General features: G+C 39.3%; 1 protein-coding gene and 1 non-coding gene across 5 annotated transcripts in view; both read right to left on the bottom strand.

Moving 5' to 3' along the window:
* LOC134135676 (disks large homolog 2) overlaps nt 1-18,996 on the bottom strand; it is a 740,305-nt gene that overhangs the window by 692,695 nt on the left and 28,614 nt on the right. The gene's annotated exons all lie outside the window — the stretch shown is intronic.
* On the bottom strand, nt 12,026-12,108 carry TRNAS-GCU (transfer RNA serine (anticodon GCU)). The gene has a single exon. It is a non-coding gene; the product is annotated as a tRNA-Ser (tRNA).

Genomic DNA, 18,996 nt, shown 5'->3' on the forward strand with positions numbered 1-18,996 from the left:
CCCTGAATACCTCCCTATTTTTTCTTGGTCCTAAATGATTTCTGCACTTCGTTGCTAACAGATATTTAGATGTGCATTCTCTTGTCCTCCACAGATCTATGAAAAGAAACTCACTTTAAAAAACTCTAAGAGAGCTGTCTATCATTGTAGGTTCTGTAAGTCACTAAGCCTCTTTGGCAACATCGCGTTCTTCCTAAGGCATCTGTGTCCACAAACACTCCTCCACTTCCCACTCCTCCATAGGAAGGACAACCTTTCCTGCTCTGCCTCTCCACTGATCTTCTTCCTCTTCCAGGTCTGTTCAGTGCTTAACCCTCCAAGACCTGCACATGGGAACTGACATTCAACCCACCCCAAAGTAATCCTCACACTGCTTGTGTCCCGGGGGGTATCACACAACAGATGCAGAGCCGCATAAACCCACAGCAAGCCTTTTCTGGTGGAAGGACACACTAGAAAACTTGATGCAGCAGCAGGACACAGCAGGATGTCATTGCGACATCACTGGCAGGTACTGAAAAGAGACTTCAGACACCTCAGGAACACGCTAGTAGTCAATACGTGCGTTCCTGAGAAGGCAAGGAGCTGTTGTGGATTCACAGTGTATTTTTAAGAGATGTTTAAACTATTCTTTTCTAGTGTTTTGGCAATATGTTCCTCCAGTATTAATTGTAGTTTAGGAAAAAACTCGCAAGGAAATTAATTTGGTCTCTCTTTTTTTCTAAGCTTATTCGTTCACTTGATTCTTTTCTTATTTTTATTTTTCTTTAAATTAGTGACCCTCCCAGGAGTTCTCCTCTCCTTCCACAGATCACATTGTTGTTTCAGAGATGCCACTTGATCCATGTACTGCTTTGAAAGCTAACATCCTACTTCAAAATATGAATAAACTTCTGATTTAATTTTTATTATAAAAAGATCAAAACTGAGTCAAAAAAGGCATGATGGTCAAAAAAAGAAAAAAACCCACTTTTTTTGAAAGAAAACCAAGACTTTGGGGATTAATGATAAGAATGGCTTCTCTAAGTTATAGGATGATTGATTAAAATGATGGAGGAGGAAAAATGGAATATTAGTCAATTATAGAATGGATTATAGAAATCTTGTATGAAGGTAATCACAGTCCTACAAAACACCGATCAAGGCATTTCCGGAAAAGAGAGCAATACTAATGCCACTGTAGAAAGCACTGGTAAGACCTCGTTGAAAAGACTGAGTGCAATGGTTTTCATCCCTTTTCAAGCAAGATGGGTTCAAAAGGTGCAGAGAGGGTAGAAGCTGCAAAAAAAGACAAAGTGTAATCTGACCATGAATCACACAGTCTGGAAATTAGATTTCTAACTGTAAGTGGAGAAAGAACCTTTCACTTGAAGGACTAGAAGCAAGAAACCAAACCGATAATAGGCTGGAGCTTAACACAATTACCTAAACAATTATACCGGCATTGTGCTTATGTCTATGCTGCTAAGTTAAAGCAAGGCAGGTACTGATTCTGGGGCCAAGTAGCACAAACTGGCTTATGTCCATGTTTAGGTTTAGACCCTTCCTAAGTAGATTCATCTTGGATAAAACTAGTTGCCAAACAGAGGTAGGGAATAAGCTAACAGTTACGATCAGCGAGACAGCATACAGCCTTGCTCCTCAGTCATTTTTCATTTAGAGGTGTAGATGTGTTTTGCAGAAGCAGAGGACTGGAGTCCATGATTTAGCATTCCTCCTTGGTCTGTGTTCTTGCTTTAGATATATCCCTCCAAACAAAAATTTGCCCCACCCCAAAAGCGAAATTGCTGATTTTTCCCCCTCTTCTGAACTTGGAGTCCTGAATCTGTTTCACATGCTTTACAGCAGCATCAGAGCCTTGGTAATGATGCTGAGCGTAGTAGCTCTATTTCTGATGAGGACAGATCTGTTCTAGGTTATACTTGCAACTGTCTGTGTCAATAGGGAGATGTGGGAGGCTAAAAGATGATCAGACCTACAAGGATGAAGTGAAACATCACATAAACAAAACCGCTCTGCTGTGGGTCCAACCTCCTCATGCTTGTGCAAAAGCAAGCTCACTTTTCAAAGCTGAATTCCTTGGAAAATTCCTACTTCTCTTGAAGAGAAGGTGTCTCTGGGGAATAGCACCGGGAACTGATGAAAGGAACGTCCCAGCCTGAACCACTGTGCTGTAGTGCTGTCTTAAAGGGGCTGTTATTAAATACATCATCCTTTCCTACTCCTTTTCAAAATGTCACCCAAAATGAGTATAGAAAAGTCTTGTTTGAGGATTAGGGCTTCCTGGTACATGGTGCTGTACGAATACATTTAGAGGCACAGCCTGTGCCTGCACATGCATATGGCTAAAGCAAACTTATTGTAGTGCAGTAAGTCCCACTCACCAAGTAATACAAATTACATTTCTCACTTGAAAGAGAAAAAGGGAGCAACAGTTTCAATTCCATCTTTGTCACTCGAAACTATTGACAGTTTTAATGCTTTGTATTATCTTTAAACAGTCACTCTGAATTTTGATGCCAAAACAAGTGATGTATTTGCTAGTTGATGTGGAATTCTGAAACATGCAAGTTACTTTGTGGGAGGAGGGAGGATTTCATCCTCAGAGAAAGGAGATTTTCCGTGCTGCAGAAGCGGCTTTGTAGCACATCCTTCTCTGCCTAAACAACGTGACTCATCTGCTCTCAGTCTGGAGCTCTTCAAGTTATGGTATTGTAAAAACATGCAAAGTTCACACTAAGTTCACAGAGCTTTTACAAAAATAAACTGATTTGGGGGGAGCAATGGATGACCCAGCAAGCAGAGCACTGTGCTAGAATGCAGAAGGCCTGAATCCTTTTTTTTTTTTTTTTTTTTTGAATATTCTACTGATTTGTTGAGTCACTTTAGAATAATTACACCATATCTTAAAACTCTTTTACTTCCCTACCCTTGTCTTGTTACATTCTCTATGTGCAGTGTCTCAAAGGTAAAGCCTGTGCTAGCCAATATTGCTTTCTTTTTTCCAAATTCATCATTTCTTTAAGGGCAATTTTCTTTTTAGCCTTGACATATCCTAATTTGTCCCATTCAGATCCATTCTAGATGCTCTCATAAGATCATATCTACTCATCAATTTGACCACATTACTCTTTTCTTTGTTCCTCAGTATCCCTACTGCATTTAAGAGAGGCTCATCTTCACTGTCAACACTGTCCTTATGCTATCCTCAGTCATTCTCTCCAGTTCGGTGATGAGAAGGAGACTCCATTTCTGAATGGTCAATGTTAAGCATTCAGACAACTCTGTCATGTCTTTTCTCCTGCTGCCTCTAATGCTGTAGACAAAATCGCCTTGACACCTCCAAACTTCTCCTTTAAACTCTTCTCTAAAATAACTTGCTTTCTGCAACAGGTATTCAGAAAAAAAAATCAAAAAAAAAGAAGAAGAGAGACAGAGAGAGATTTGCCTGCATGGTACGCTGAGCTCGTTGCCTCGCCAACATCAGCACATTGCTTCTTTTTGTTCACCATCTATCTGTTTGTCTCTCTTTTTTGTCCCAGCTTTTCACTTAGATTGCAAGGTCTTTGCAACAGAGACAACCTTCTGTCATTGCACCGTGCTCTTCCGATTCATGTGTCAGGCTCCCTGGGTGCTATGGCAATATTAGCAGTGAAGTACTGAATGACAACTTGGTTTAAGTGTCACAAGAGAAGCGCAAGTGAAAAATGAGGGTTGAAAAATGCAGGAATAGTCTCCAGGTGTGTTTCCCTTTCATAAAACCACAGATATTCAGTGTGGAAGCGAATTAACTCTCTTAACAACGCAACAGAAGGTCATGGAAGTGTATACGGAGCTTGAAACTTTCACTAAGCTCTGGACTCACAGCCAGCTTCTGGGGAAGTTCAACCTTTTCCAATACTTACAGAAGTACTTACACTACGGGACCATGCAACAGGGCATTAGGCCCACACTGTGACATAAAACCAACCACTTCCCTACACTGGAGGTTTTAAAGCACTTTGCACTTCATTTCAGGATGTTTACTCCAAAGCCTGCTATTTTCAGAGTACCCAGAAATGCTGCCAAATAAACAGAAAATATGTATAAATCATACTTAGTGGAAAGAAGAAGAATGATTATTTGGTGAAGGCACTGGACTGGATTCAGGAATTAATCCAAATAATCCTCAGGCTATGGGTTCTGTTTCTCTTCTGTCACAGACCTTCTGTGACCGCAAGGAAATTACTAGCTGGCTGCGAGAAAGTCAGAAACATTCCTACAGCTCTTCAGGGAGACTGTCTGCTCTAAGTGCTGTGACATACATGAGGTCTATACTGACACTAACTTATTTTTGCATACCCACCCATCTTAACAACTGACCACACACAGAAACGCTTACTGCTAAAATAACAACGCTATTCCTAGTAGAAAATATTCAGTGGCAAATGCAGAAATAGATTCTGCATAAAGATTTTGGCCTAGTTCTGAGCAACTTCTGCTTAGAACTTGCAACTTTTGTATCTGTTCCTCTCAGTAAGGCTTTCTGTCAAGCTTGACTTGACTTGAAGATTAGGGTCTGATTTTTCCACTGACAGGAAAATTTCTAAAAAAGTCTTACAAGGAAGTGGTAGGACACAAAGCTCTTGTATGGTTACTAATGCAGCAATGTAACTGGAAGTTTTACAAATTCCTAAGAACTGAAACGTGTTAGCATGCAACTGGTTGCTCCAAACTACTTTGGTAAGCTTCATGCAGCCTAAAAGAATCATAACTGTAACCAGGTTTTTCCTGGTGACATCAATATTCTTTTCAGTCAAAATTAAATTATGTAATTATTGGAAGTTAATATCCCTGAAATCAATTTTGAAAGTCAATTTAGACTACATGGCATCTCAAACAACCATAGCACTGTCATTACTGAATATAAATACATAAATAAATAAATAATAAAAGAAGCTATGGTTGCAATGTTTTTTTTAGCTTCTGATTCTAAAACCTCAGTCCTCCTGCTAGTACATCCAGCAATGGTAAATTCAAAAGAGATATCACTATTTTATTAAAGCTTGTATTCCTTTGCAACAGTTTGATACATGGAAACCTGTAACACTCTTCTCCTTTTTCCAAAGTAACACTAGCAGTTGCCATAGATGTGAGGTTGTCTGTCTGTTATCTGTAGAGTATGAGATAAGTGCAAACACCTTCATTTTTTACAAATAATTAAAGTTCTTAAACCTACCATTTTCTCCAGGGTTATTGTACAGCTTTCTGAATGCAGAGTTCTCTGCTTTTGATGAAGAAGGAAAAAAGGATATAGAAGCTGCCAGGGCATAGTAACTCTCAACATGTCACTGTGTAGAGTTATTTTCTCCAAATATTGTTTGAAACTATCTTCAAACTTAAGTCAAAAAGACTGCAAAGACCTGGACCTAGACCTTGTTATTAAACTGAAAGCACAAACAGCAAGGTATCTCTCACTAACTTTAATAAATAAAAAAAAAAAAAAAAAAAAAAAATCAGCATCTACCTGCCAATTGTACCTGAGAAAATCTCTGCAAACACGTCTACTTGATGGATTTGACTGTGCAACAAACTGTGTAGCAGTTTTCACCCAACACATTTCTTCACCAAAGCTAGAAGAGGCTGCAATAATCAACCCTTCATTGTATAAACTGATAACAGGCAGAGTTCTAAGGCATGGCCACAAGAGAGAGCTCAGCTGGACACACTGTTTGGATAAATCTTCTGTATGAGACTGCAACTCCCACTCTTTGGAGCGTCTGATGTTTTGCCAAGCCACAGAGGACACTGCTGGGTGCACTCATGCCTAGGAATTCAGCCTTGAACAAACATTAAGGAGTTAGGAGAGCTTATAGTGATCCCCACTATTGGTACCTTACTTTAATACCTTATATTGGAGGAAGAAAAAGAGAAAAGAAGTTCGATCTAACTTACAGTACTTGTCTTATAATGTCTTATACATGTCTTACGATCTGACAGAACCAGCCCTGCTTATTCACTAGGGAACTTCCATAGTTGGAGGCAGAGCTACTTCTACCAACTTTCCCAGGAAGTCTGCATGGAGAAGCCTCCTCTAGACTCCTTTGGGCAATGCAAATACCATCAGCAGAGCACAAAACTTAGCCATCAGCCCTAACATCCTATATTAAGTGGAAATGGAGGATTTTCTATGCTCTCTGCATGAAAAAACATATGCGCTAATGTTCTGCCAATGCTGCACCACTGCTCTATGCTCTAACCCACCTAGGACTTACAGAAGTGCTGCAAAGGGATTCTAAATTGGTTTCGTATTTACTACAATGAAAATAAATTATTTATGGAGTATTAAGTATTTATACTTATAAGACCTTATAAACCTGGCTTTTCAAGAAATGGATAATGAATTGTTTTTCGATACTAGTTGGACTATACAGAGAGATGTTCTCATCAACACTTAATCACTTCTCACACAAAATCATTTTTTAAAAAGAAAATATACATTCCTTCAGTGATCTTTACAGTAGAAGAGACAAATTTTTGATGGTCTTTCAACCTTAATACATTTACACTTGACTACAGAGTTAAAGTTATGCTTCATCTGGTAGGGTTTAAAAAGGACCAGCCAGTTCAGCCTGTGATTAAATTGGTATTTCTGAAGATAAAGTGCAAGTCTCACTTATTTTTGTCTTGCTGGGACAGGATTATTATCATCAGGCACAGGAGCTAGGAGTCCTGTCTTTCCATGATAAGCTCTATATTTACAAATGTAACTACATTTCATTCTCACATTAAATCAAGTTTCACAGCTTCTCGTTCAAGAATCTGTTAATTCACCTCTGTTCTTAAGTCCTCTCAGCTGCTCCCACGTGCTCTGTGCTGGTTCACACTTCTTCTATGCACGCTCTGCTCTGTTCCTTTTTACCTCTCTGTACCATGAAACCTTTCATTCACGTTAAACATTTAACTTGGCTCTCTCTTGCTGCACAACTTTCCCACAGTCTGTCCCAAACCTGCTCTTCAAAAAGTATTTCTTGTAAATACGATCTCAAAGAAAACTACTGCCCTGTCCAAGTCTCTACCCAATCTGCATAAAACACGATTCTCTCTTCACTGTCAGCCTGCCTAAGCACTTAGGTATCCCATCTCATAAATCTTTTATCTGGGTTCTGTCATAAAGTCTTTCAGCCCAAGACATGCGTGAAATGGCAAATGTCATCGGTAGAGCCAGGATTTCAGCCTTTATCTTTAGGAGATAGGAGAAATCTCTATCTAGTATGCTATGTCCACATTATCTACAGAAGAGCAAACGCTGTCTGTGTTCTGTCCAGCACTGCGACTGTGCACAGTTTTCTACAAATAATCAGCACTAGTACATACAACTATCCAAACTGCTCAGGGCAGGGGGGGGGAACATTGCTTTTACCCTCAGTTAAAATATCATGAAAACGAAGTGATACAACGGAATATTAAGTGGACAAGTCAGAAGGTAATCTTTAAACTCTTAATAAGAAAGTGTGGACACAAAAGGACAGTGAAGGGAAATATTGCAAAGCTCTAATATTGGGAATTTTTTCATACTACTAAACCTAGAGGGAATTTCTTTCTAAAGAAAAGAATTCAGTTTCCATAGTAACTCAGTGCTAAAGCCCCCTTACAGTTCAAATTTAGCAGAATTGTATATGCTGGTTTATTCAGCATACTAGTGTGCACTTGAGGCGAAACCACTAACCTCATGGCATTTGGGATGTCAAGTTGAGCTTGAACTGAAAATGACAGTATTTTCAGCAAGTCCAAGTGTAACACTAAAGAGTAACAGCATGCTTCAAAGACAAGGAAGAAATTACAGGTGAAAACAGGGCATTAACTGCCAGCTTGGTAATGACTTGAAATGTTAAAAAAAAAATGCTGTGAAATAGCATAGCATTTAAAAAATGGATTATTTTCGTTTCAGTCTCAACATTCATCTGCTTACTCCTATGAGAGAAGGTACATCAGTGACGTTTCTTAACCCATGTAATGTAGATTGTCACTATGTAGGAGCTGTCCTTCCTTCTTCCGAACCATCTGTTCACAGTGAGATATCGTATTGCATCTTCTTGAACAGTTATACATGATAGACCAGGACAGGGCATTCAGCCTGCAGAGAAATCTCCTCTCTTTACCTGGCCGTGGTTTTTTACTGGTGTTGGAAATTTTAAATGCTTCATTAAAAAACAAACAGCTCAACACATAAAAGGGCCATCTGTTTTAACCAATACATTCACCATCCTTAAAAACAAACGGAGGAATGGACTGTCGTTCTGAAGCACATCCCTTCTGTAATCAGTCAGTAGGTCCTTGGTAGAGGCCCAGTGAAATTCAGACAGCAGCAAAATGAAGATAAGAATAGAGGTACCCGAATGAGGATGAGGCTCATTAGAAAGGCGGAAAATGCTGGTGCAGTGTTTTAAGATAAGATGCCTAAAGCACTGCTTGAACTTGGTAGTGATTATATGAGTTGTAAGGGCAATATATTTGGCTGGAGCAGATAAACGGAGTCTTTTCCTACTCTCAGCAGTACTCACAGTGTGTTAACCAAACCACACTATAAAGAGAGTATAACCAGCTCTGTTGCATTAATGGCAATGTACTAGGGAAAAGAAAGAGAGTTGCCAATTTTCCTCACTCTGTCAGATACTTGAAAAGCCATTAGCAAACTGGGACACAAAAGTGTGGTGTTTTTCAAATACCTTTGCACCAAAAGGAACAAATATTTTAAAATAAACAGACTCCTTGTTTTTTTTTTTCTTTTTCTTTTTTTTTTTTTTTTATCATCAATTCAATTCCAGGGTCAAATCTATAAATTTCTAGCTTTAAGTACTTGACCACAGGTTCATTTTCCTACACGCTTTGCCCTGCCTTATCATGCTTTGTCTCTGCTCCACAGCTGATGAGGGAGAAAATGACCATCATAACCTTGAGCATCAAAGGAGCAAAAGCCTGACATTTGAGCTAAAGCAAAAAACTGCATTAGTTATTAGTGAGTAGCTAGCTTCTGGATCTATATAAGTAGGAAAAAATAACACACTAAGCCAATGTAATAATACCAACTGTGGTTAATTTAAAGGTACAGAAAGAGCAAGATACCTTGGGGGGGGAGGAGGTGTAGCAAGTATGCCAATAAAATGCAATCACCGAACCTATACCAGCAAGCTTTATCTCTGTCTCAGTATCAACATTTCAACTGCCTTTTTCAATAAATAAAAGAAAGTAAACACATTTCAGGCGATCACCTCTCCAGTGATGTTTTAAAAAATGAAAGGATGACTAAACAACAAATTAAAGCTCCTCTTAACACTTTCACCTCAGTCAAAAAGACAAATCAAGGAACTTAAGCACCAGTCTCTCGGGAATCAACAGTGCTGAAGCTGCAGAGGAAACTAATTGGCTGACTATAATTTGCATATAACTATTAAATATTAATAAGGTCAATGTTTTGTGAGGTTTAACTGGGAGTGACTATATAACAGCTACCCAAATGCTTCACCCACAAACAAGGTGCAATGTGACCTGCTAAGCATGGGTGCTACCTCTAGAAATCCTGATCTGATCTCAGGTCCAATGAAGGCCCCAGGGAGAAGGAGGACAGAGGACATTAATTCCCTCTTTAAACTTCTACTACCGCTCCACTGCACACTGGCCCAGTTCATGGAACTGCTCAGGAGAAATGTGAGCAGCGTCCACACTGCAGCTGGTGGTGATGGAGCATCTAATGTGTTCTCCATGCCCAGACCAGCCCAGGGTGGCCTTTCCACCTAATTCCCATCACAGCTCGGGGTAGCCTTTCTGCCTAATTCCCATCACATTTTGGGAGACAGTAACTGGAACTGCACTACCACCTCTACATTGGAAGTGCAACCAGGAGTTTGTCCCACTCTTAGCACAAAACTTAAATGCACAGAGGGCATTCAAGCCTACTTCTTCCCCTTCATGCAGAAGTTTTGTCCCTCTCTACAAAGCAGAGTGAGATGGCTATCTCTTAGTGTTACCTGACATTTTTTAAGGGTAATTATGCAGTCTCATGTTTAAGGCCTTTTGCAGAAGGTTGCACACATTGTATATTATATTACTTATATATGTATATACATTATATATATATATATATATATATATATATATATATATATATATATATATATATTCACTACTTTACTGGCCCTAAAGTAGCATTTCCACATCAAAGCCATACTATTTCTACTTTACTATGTATGTTCAAGAACACTTTTTGAGCCAGGACCTAAGCTGTTTCCTATAGAAACATGTCAGACACAGGAGAAATGGTCTGTGCATCAGAAGTAGCAGCAAGTATGGACTAGAGATTGATTGTGTGATCTGGCCTGCACTCTTACAGCAAGTGTGCGGTTCTAGTTAACCCAGGCTTCCGCCACCCCTTAAAAAAAAAAGAAAAAAGAAAGAAAAGTAAAAGAAAATCTGTTCTCTATTTCTCTCCTTCCCACCCAAAGCAGTCAGACAGGAGATACATGGGGTGTTCTAGAAAAGCTGCAGTGCTCCAGAACCTGTTTCTTTGCAGAGGGTCATTCCTGTGAAAGTGATAACTTCCAAGCCTTGCACACGAGGGCTCGCACATCCTCAGGCTGCCGCTCTGTACCACTCCAAGGCCACCAGTACCGGCGCTAGCAGACAGGCTCTGCGTCAGAGGCAGCGTCAGGCAACCAGCCATGAGACAGCCTGTCAGCGCCGAGTAGCTTGCAAGAAACAAAATAAGTACCAGGTGAATGACAAACACTGTATTTCCAAAGGTGGTCAATGAAAACTTTTACCTGTGTGCATTCTCCCCTTTTTATGTGCTTCTGCCACCTGAATTGATGATATAGTGGCAAATAAGTGACCCAATAAGTCGGACAGTTGTCTGTACAGTCATTTTAAGGGAAACTATGTATTATTGCCAGGTTGGAAATAGCAGTGCAAAGTTTTATTTATTCTTCTCCAACTAGTGGAAAATGTAAGATTTTCCACAGGGTTAAAGTCATTGCACTTTTGGTTGCCTTTTCGTAGCTAACCTAACTCAAATATCAGATTGGATGAAGCTGGACAGCAGCTGAAAATCTCTTCCTGATACAGCAACAACAAGCAGTACTGTGTCCTTGTACCTAAAAATTGGCATAAATATGCAAGTAACTTTAAGAGCCTGGGGTTTTTTAATGTAAAAGAAAACAAAAACATAAAAATGAGCCAGCCATTTGGAGAGCCAAGTAAAAAGATACTTTCTGAGACACATTTTTCTCTTCTATCCATCTTGCCTCAGAGCACAAATGAAAGTCTCCTTGGGCATTTATCCTGAGCATCCACCTTGGCCTTTTGGATATCCTCCTCTCCTCTGGACTTGATCTTTACTTTTTCTAATTCAGCTATTATTGAAACACATGCAAAACTGTGTCCATAGAAACCTTTTAGGAAAGAATTTATTGAGAATTTGTTGTACCCTTCTCATTGACAAGTATTCATTTCCTTTCTCTTTTTCATCGTAGCCACAGCATAACCACACACACATCCATACCCATTATGTTGTTACAAATCAGGAGTGGGCATGTGCATGTGCCCAGCTACACACCTAATTGCAAAGTGGATTGAGAATCCCAGTTGTATCCCTGCACGTAAAAAACCCTGATGGGTGGATGTGCACCCATTGGGTATGTCATGGGCTACCGTACACGAGCAGCTGCATCCAATGTGAGCAGTGTACTTCTGTTTGGGAGTCTCTTGACAGAAGCAGATACGCATGCATTGAGCATCATCTGTGTTCAGTGACCCTAACGCTTCTAGGACATATTGGACCTACTGCTCACATGTAGACCATCTGTATATCTGTGAGCCACTGCTGGAAGATAGGCAAATGTGTGTTTCAAGTAATTTGTCTTTCTAGGGTTTCCAGGAGCAGCTGCACATTCTTTTATTGTTCAGATTTTTATTTTACGATAATCACAGAATCATAGAATGGTAAGGTTGGAAGGGACCTCTGGAGATTATCTAGTCCAGCCCTCAGCATAGCCCCGCATGGGGATTGAACCCACGACCTTAGCATTAGCAGCACTATGCTCTAACCAACTGAGCTAAACCTGCCTCCAAGGCATAATAATAATAATAATAATTAATAAGAGTGTATTTTTCTGTAACATAAAGAGAAAACAGCTATTAGACTTTTTGAAAAAATACATTACAACAAATAAACCATATGGAAGAGTGTGCAGATTTACTTTTTGCTTGCTGTACCTGTGAGAGACCAATAAAGTCAGAAGTAAATTGTCAAAGATTATTGGTATTACTGTGAGATTAATTTATCCTGCAATTTTTTTAAAACACTAGGAACAATTTATTCACAAGCTTCTTTAATGGAGAAAAATCAAGAATTTTCAGGTAAATCAATTAGAGTACTTAAATTTCTCTGTGAAATACACTAATTTAATAAAATAGCTGAACATGCCAGGAAGAAGAGTGTATTCAAAGAATTCTCCTTAGTTCATTAAAAAACAAACAAACAAACAAAAAAAAAATCCACAAAATTTCTTATGCAGGCTTAATTTACCCTATAGTGCCTCTTCTGCGCAAAACTTGCTTCATAATAGCCCTTTAAGACCAGAAAAGGTGAATTGTGATGCCGCTTACTCCTTGAATGTATTGAAGGAAGGCATATACAAGATGAAGAAAAATTTCAAGCAATTTTTGAGAGAGAAGAAAATTACTCAAACGAGCAGCTAACATTTCCAATAAGAAAGGCATCCAAAGCCATAAAAGACCTTGTCTCAACAGCTTTGTTGATGAGGCAAAGCCTCCCTGCATTGCAGGTGGCCCAAACACATTGGGGCTTTCTACTTGCTCGTACATGAATGATTGAATAACTAACTGAGAGAATCAGCCTGCGTGGAGAAAAACCACTCTGTAAACATGTAGCTTTGAGAAGTGAGAAAAGATGTCCAGCTGGGAAGCTTGGGCAAGGACACCTTGTAACAGAGAACGCTGTTGAGCCATCCCTTTCTGTGAAGGTTTCCTCCAAGTCTACAGCCATCTATATCTGTCACAGCTACAGGATCTGGAGACGTTTCCTCTCATGGAAAAGCAAAGGACAGGTTGACACAGGTAAGAAGGCACTCCCAAGTTAGCATGTAGCTGCGGAGCATCAAATGCAGAGCACATCTCCAGTGTCTAGAGTGTCTGGAAATCCACGATGACACACTGGATAGATCTAGCAGGAAGATTTAAAAAGCCACAAGTTAGAACTTGGGCAAAGATGAATTGGTATTGACTACTACGATTACAAGGCTTGCACTGTTTCACAGGACGCTATGAAGACCAGGTTCTTAGAGACACTGTGTTGCAAGATACGGGAATCTCACTCAGAAAATGTCTGAAGGACTACAGATAAGTGATTTTGACAAAAAAAAAGGGAGGGGTGCTTTGATTTTCGGAAAATGAGGCACAGTTACGAAGATATTTGTTCAAGGGAAACCTAAATAAGGATGTAGTTAAAGAGACTACTAATTATAAAGAGGTTTGAGCGTTTGTTGGAGAATTCACTCTCGCTGTAGCTGATAACATAAAAAGCAGCTTCCCCAGGAAATGCCCATCTTCCTACTGTTTTACAAACAGTCCAAATCCTAGGATTTGAAAATCAGTGCATGTTATGAATTGTGATGACCTTGTTAAAGAATCACCTATATATTGCTCCTCACAGTGTAGTGAAGAACACGGGTTTCATTGTCTGTCTGTGACTAGACCAAAGCTATTCACAGAAAGTTAATTAGGTTTTCTGCTAACACTAGCACCACCTCCACTATTGAAGCATTTGTTCCTGTGATGACCTCGACAGAATGTAGATCATTGCGAAGCACTTTCATACATGAAGGGGTACTTGGCCTTAAAACAGGAAAGAACTTGCTTGGGAATTTCTGTTTCCTAGAAATGTAGCCAAAGGACAAAGAAATAGCTGGGAGGAAGAAGGACAGTCCAGGAGACTGGTAATGACTAGCAATAGAGGTCAGGGAATCCAGGGACCTAGAGGTGAGGCAAGGAAGGCAAGGGGCAGGCAAAAGGAAGTCCTTGGCCAGAAAGGGAATTTAAGCCTAGTCTCCATAGCTATTGAGAAGGAAGAACTCAGCCAGGACAACATCAAGAAGAAGAAACGTGGAGCCTCATGCTAGGAAAAATATATATATATATAGTAATGTCTGTCCAAGAGGGATCCTGGCAATAAATATAGAGCCTCAAGGATGACTATGAAACCATAAATCTAGAAGAGGACCTAGTGAATCTGGCCATAGGATACATACTTAGTTTAAACTGAGTAGGTTTAAATCTTTCCAGTTCTTTGATAACATTAGCCATGCTGTACTCCTGAGAAATTAGTAAGTACAGCTTTTCACTGTAAGCAGATAAATTAAATGACTTCCCAAGGCAATTGTCTGACATTAGAGCAGGGACTCAAGAAATGCTTGGCTCTGTGTCCTGTGATCAGTCTGTCTAATTATTCACTTCCTTGTGCAATTACTGTACAGAGGAAAAAGAAGGGGGAAAAAAAACCACAAAACTCTTTCAGCCTTCAGTTAAATTTTTTTTTTCAAATACTGTATCTATTTAAATAAAATTCCTAAGTGTGATAGAAGAAGGCATATAGTTCTTGGAAATATAGGAGGAACAGAGATCAATATTTGGCATTACCAGTTCTATAGATTTTACATAGAGTCAAATTATTTTGTAATGGAATTGGTAGCAACTTTTTGGGGGGTCAGCACCCAGCTTTCAATTCGTTGTATACTTGAATAGCAAATGGACAAGCACCACATATGTCGTAAAGACATAGCTAGGCATCTTTCGGCAGAACTGAATGTCAACGTTGTGCTCTGGAGAAGCACCTTCTTTCATGCTTTTCTAGTGCATTTGAAAACTGAGTTGCATCTGTGGCTACTACTAAATTACTAAGGGACAGACTTCCTCAGACATCTGGTTGAGAGATTAATGACTGAATAGGAAAGGTTTGGCTAGGAATAAAAAAATACTGCTTGGTCTTCTATGGTTTTATTTAATTATGATGGGGGATTCACATCAGGATAAAACCAAGTGTGGTTTCCATACCAGGAACAGAAGCTCACACTGCTCATTGGTCCTCTCTCCCCATCGCCACACCATATATCCACGCTTACATTTAAAGTCAAGACAAATTGTGATGTTCTTCCAAAATCTGGCTACTAGTACAACAGAAGAAGAAAATTAACAAAATCCACGTGGATACTCATAACAGCTGGCAAAACATAGCCCTGAAAGGTTCAGAAGACTCAGTCACGTCAGTTTGTAAAGCAGCAGGAAAAAAAAATGGTTAGTCTTGTAACCATCAAGTATATACTAAAATCATCAGCCTTTCCAGGCTCACTTATAGTAGATAGTTATGAAGTAAAAATAATCCTAAAGAAAAGGTGAAAGATGAGTAAATGTAAGAGTTAATTGTGAAAGCAGTATCTTTTTCTCAGCCCCCCCCCTTTTCAGTTTTTCAGTTAAGGGAAAAAATACTGTAGCTCTTTTAAGGGGCCTAAAAATCATTATATATAGTATGTCCCGGTACAAAGTCCAGTTTTAACCAAAGCTCAAACCAGCAAAAGTATAAGGAGAAGAAACTTCTTTTGTTTTTACCAAAGCAATGGCATGTGCCCAAAGGAAGTGCTGGAGCTGGATTTATACGCCCTTTCCTGCTACACACCCTGCAGAGCTGCCATGCTTTCCTACAACCCCCTACAACCCCCTGCAACCCCCCCTACAACCCTCTCCTCCCCATAATCGGCTCGTGCCCTAAAGAACACCCTATTTCTAGAGATTGCACAAAGTCTGGGGGGGGCAAAATACACTGGAATAACTCATCTCCAAATGGCCATTGCTTAAGCATCTACACAGAACACCGACTGCCTGAGAAGTGCTTATCGGTTGCAGATCAGAACTCTCTCTTCCCTCGCTTTGCTGGACTTAAGGAATACTCCTGCGATACTTCTTTTTTTGTGCACAGCTGCTATTGGAAAGACCAATCGAAGAAGAACTGTTTTGACCTAAAAGTCGTGGTGCCCACCAGGGGGATATCATGTAACAAACAAAATAGGTATTATTTTATGGCTGTAGAAGAGCAGCTTACACTTAAACAGCAACCCCGCAAGAACAGAAATTGCTCAAAGGGTACCGTGACAGCACAACCATAATAGCATCAGGATTTTTTTATGGTCAAGATATTGCATTGTAGAGCTCAGTAAAGTTTGAACAGTGTTGCTGTACCTAAGCTTGCTACATTCCCAGTAAGATCTAAAGCAATTATCTTCAAGCAACGTATATTTGCCCATCTAAGAGTCATTTTACAATCTTGAGCCCTCTAAGAAGAGGGCAACAGAAAAAAAAAAAAAAAAAAAAAAAGAAAAGAAAAAAAAAGAAAAAAAAAACAAGGAGAATACTGAAAAGACCAAGAAGAATTATTACTTTGGAGGACAAATAAGAAACACTGAAAGTCCTGAATGTGCTTATTTCTGCTGTAACTCCAGAAATGTCACTATAGAACACATTTTGCTTCATTAAGTACAGGTGACAGCACCGTACAGATGTAGAGATATTTAGTCATCGTGTTCCAGTCTGCAAAATGAGAATCAAACCTCAGCTCTGGTTTGCATGCCTTAATGCTGGCATGTGCACACGGAGGATGGAGAAACTCCAGGGGCTACACTCAGAGAAAGCAATTAGTTTCATTATCACTCAGCAACAGAGGTAAGGGGCACAGAGGTTGTTTGGTGTATTCAGCACATCTAGCCTGAATGAGACACAATTCGGGGCAAGTTCTTTCAGTTCTGCTTGTTTAATTTGCCCCGCACAAAAGATGAATGCTTGAAATTGGAGAACGGCTGGAATCCTGCTTTTTGGCAGATACTTGAGTGACAAGGAAAGTGGCTGCTGAAGGTGACATTTCCTTGGAAACTGAACAAATCTCACCTTCTAATAGCAGAGAAAAGCCATAGCACTCACGGCACGCTGTTTATTGTGCTTCCCCAATACCATGGAATATGAGATCGTATCGGCTTCCCAGAGATGACGCGAGGCATCTTATCAGCCTCAGCTTTCAACAGAGATGAAAACACATCCCAGTTCTGTGCAAGTAACCTCAGCATCTCTCAGAAGCTTGGTCTCTCAGCAACAGGAAATATGCTAAGAAGCCTTATCAACAGGAAAGAGGATCACAAGCTTTAAAGTATGATTAAACAGGATAACAATTCCTGAAAGATACTAGATTACATGAATATTCATCAGTGATTACTTCCAGCGTAAACTCAGATTTCACATAAATTATAGTGAAAAGAAACCTAGCCAGTGGCTCGCTCTTTTTTTCCTGAGACAGAAAATCAACTAAAAAAGGAGATTGAAAGAGGAACAAGTGAGTAACAAAAGTTAGGAGAAAAAGGAGGAAATCCTTGTGAGTTAAAAGTGAGATGCACATGGCAGTCTTGGCAGAACTACTAGGCATAAACTGCGGTCACATAGTGAGTTTTCAAAATTGAAGCAACCCATAACAATATAACAAGGTCACCAATTCACCAAGTTATTATATCTCCTTCCACATATCTGTTTGTACTTCCTGGGCCTTTTGCAGTTTATTAAGCATCAGTGCAATCCAAAATCTTATTTATAGTTCTTCAATTGCCCTGCAAACACAATTTAGTTCTTAATCCATCTAAGTATCTTTTTTAAAAAAAAAAAAAAAATATTTTCTAAATATTCTAGGGCTCAAAAGCAGAGGGAGAAAAAAACCAAGTGATTAATGACTCCCATGAGCTCACATTACTTAGGCATAATTTATATCTAAAGTCATGAATCCCAGGCTTCTGTTCTTGGCTCCAGCAGTTGCTTGCTCTTCAACTTTAGATAAGTAAAAGCTATTGTTTTGCTTTCTCTATCTTTGAAACAGATAGCTATTTCTTTTATTCCTTTTTTTTAATCCTGGAGTTTAAAAGGACTAATCATTCAGAGTGAAACTTTACTACAATTATTTATGCTGTACTTTGACTCCCAGAGCAGTCAACAAACTGGAAGGGGCCCATGGACCACAGCAGGTGTATGGGTGCACTTGTTGACCCACATTTAGCATTTCTGAGTTGTGAGTTGGTGTAAACAGACTTTTAGCATAGACTTGGAGGCCAGACAAGAAAGTGGAGGCAGTCACCGAGTTAATCCTATTGAATATATTGTTTAGACTGTAAAGAACATTCATCATCCTAGTTACTTTTTATATTTACCATTCAGTGCTTGGATTTTGTCCTGCAGATAGATTTGCAGTATAATACTCTTTTGGCCTCATATACACAACTTTATATTTGCTGATAAATTTTAAGAAATGGCATCAAATTGCACAAATAGATTCAAAGCAAGAGGGCATAACAGTTCCAACTTGTAAATTTTTATGTTATAATGGTCAGAAGAAATGAATTGTCTCCAATCACATTTGAAGTGCAACCCTCTAAGCTGTTATTGCTGATATTGTGGATTTTACACTGACAAAGTACTATGCACGTACAGTTAGAGACAAAGAGAACTCAAGTAGAAATTAAAATCTATATAGGAGTGAACATTGTAAGGACAACATAACTCTTTTATATTGCTCCATTGTGGTACATTGGAAAATTTCTGCGATAAACTGATTGTAGCTGATGTCAATAAGCTGTGAGTGTATTGAGATTGCTACATGGGTAGTTTTCCGCTTAGAAATAAAACTAGCTCAGGTTGGTAGTAAGCATACATTTGTAATATGCGTACTGATTGATTTTATTCACCTCTAGAAATGGAAATGTACTGCATGATTTTTTTTTATGCTTGCCATAACTGTTGGAAGTGACCATTTCAACAGGCAGAGAGGCTGATACCACATAAATATATCAAAATGCCTTTTTATTGCATCACAGTATTTGTTCATGACTGTGTCACTGCTGCTCAGAGTTATCAAACAGAGAT

This window comes from Rhea pennata, chromosome 1 (assembly GCF_028389875.1).
Source record: "Rhea pennata isolate bPtePen1 chromosome 1, bPtePen1.pri, whole genome shotgun sequence".
NCBI classification, from domain to species: domain Eukaryota; kingdom Metazoa; phylum Chordata; class Aves; order Rheiformes; family Rheidae; genus Rhea; species Rhea pennata.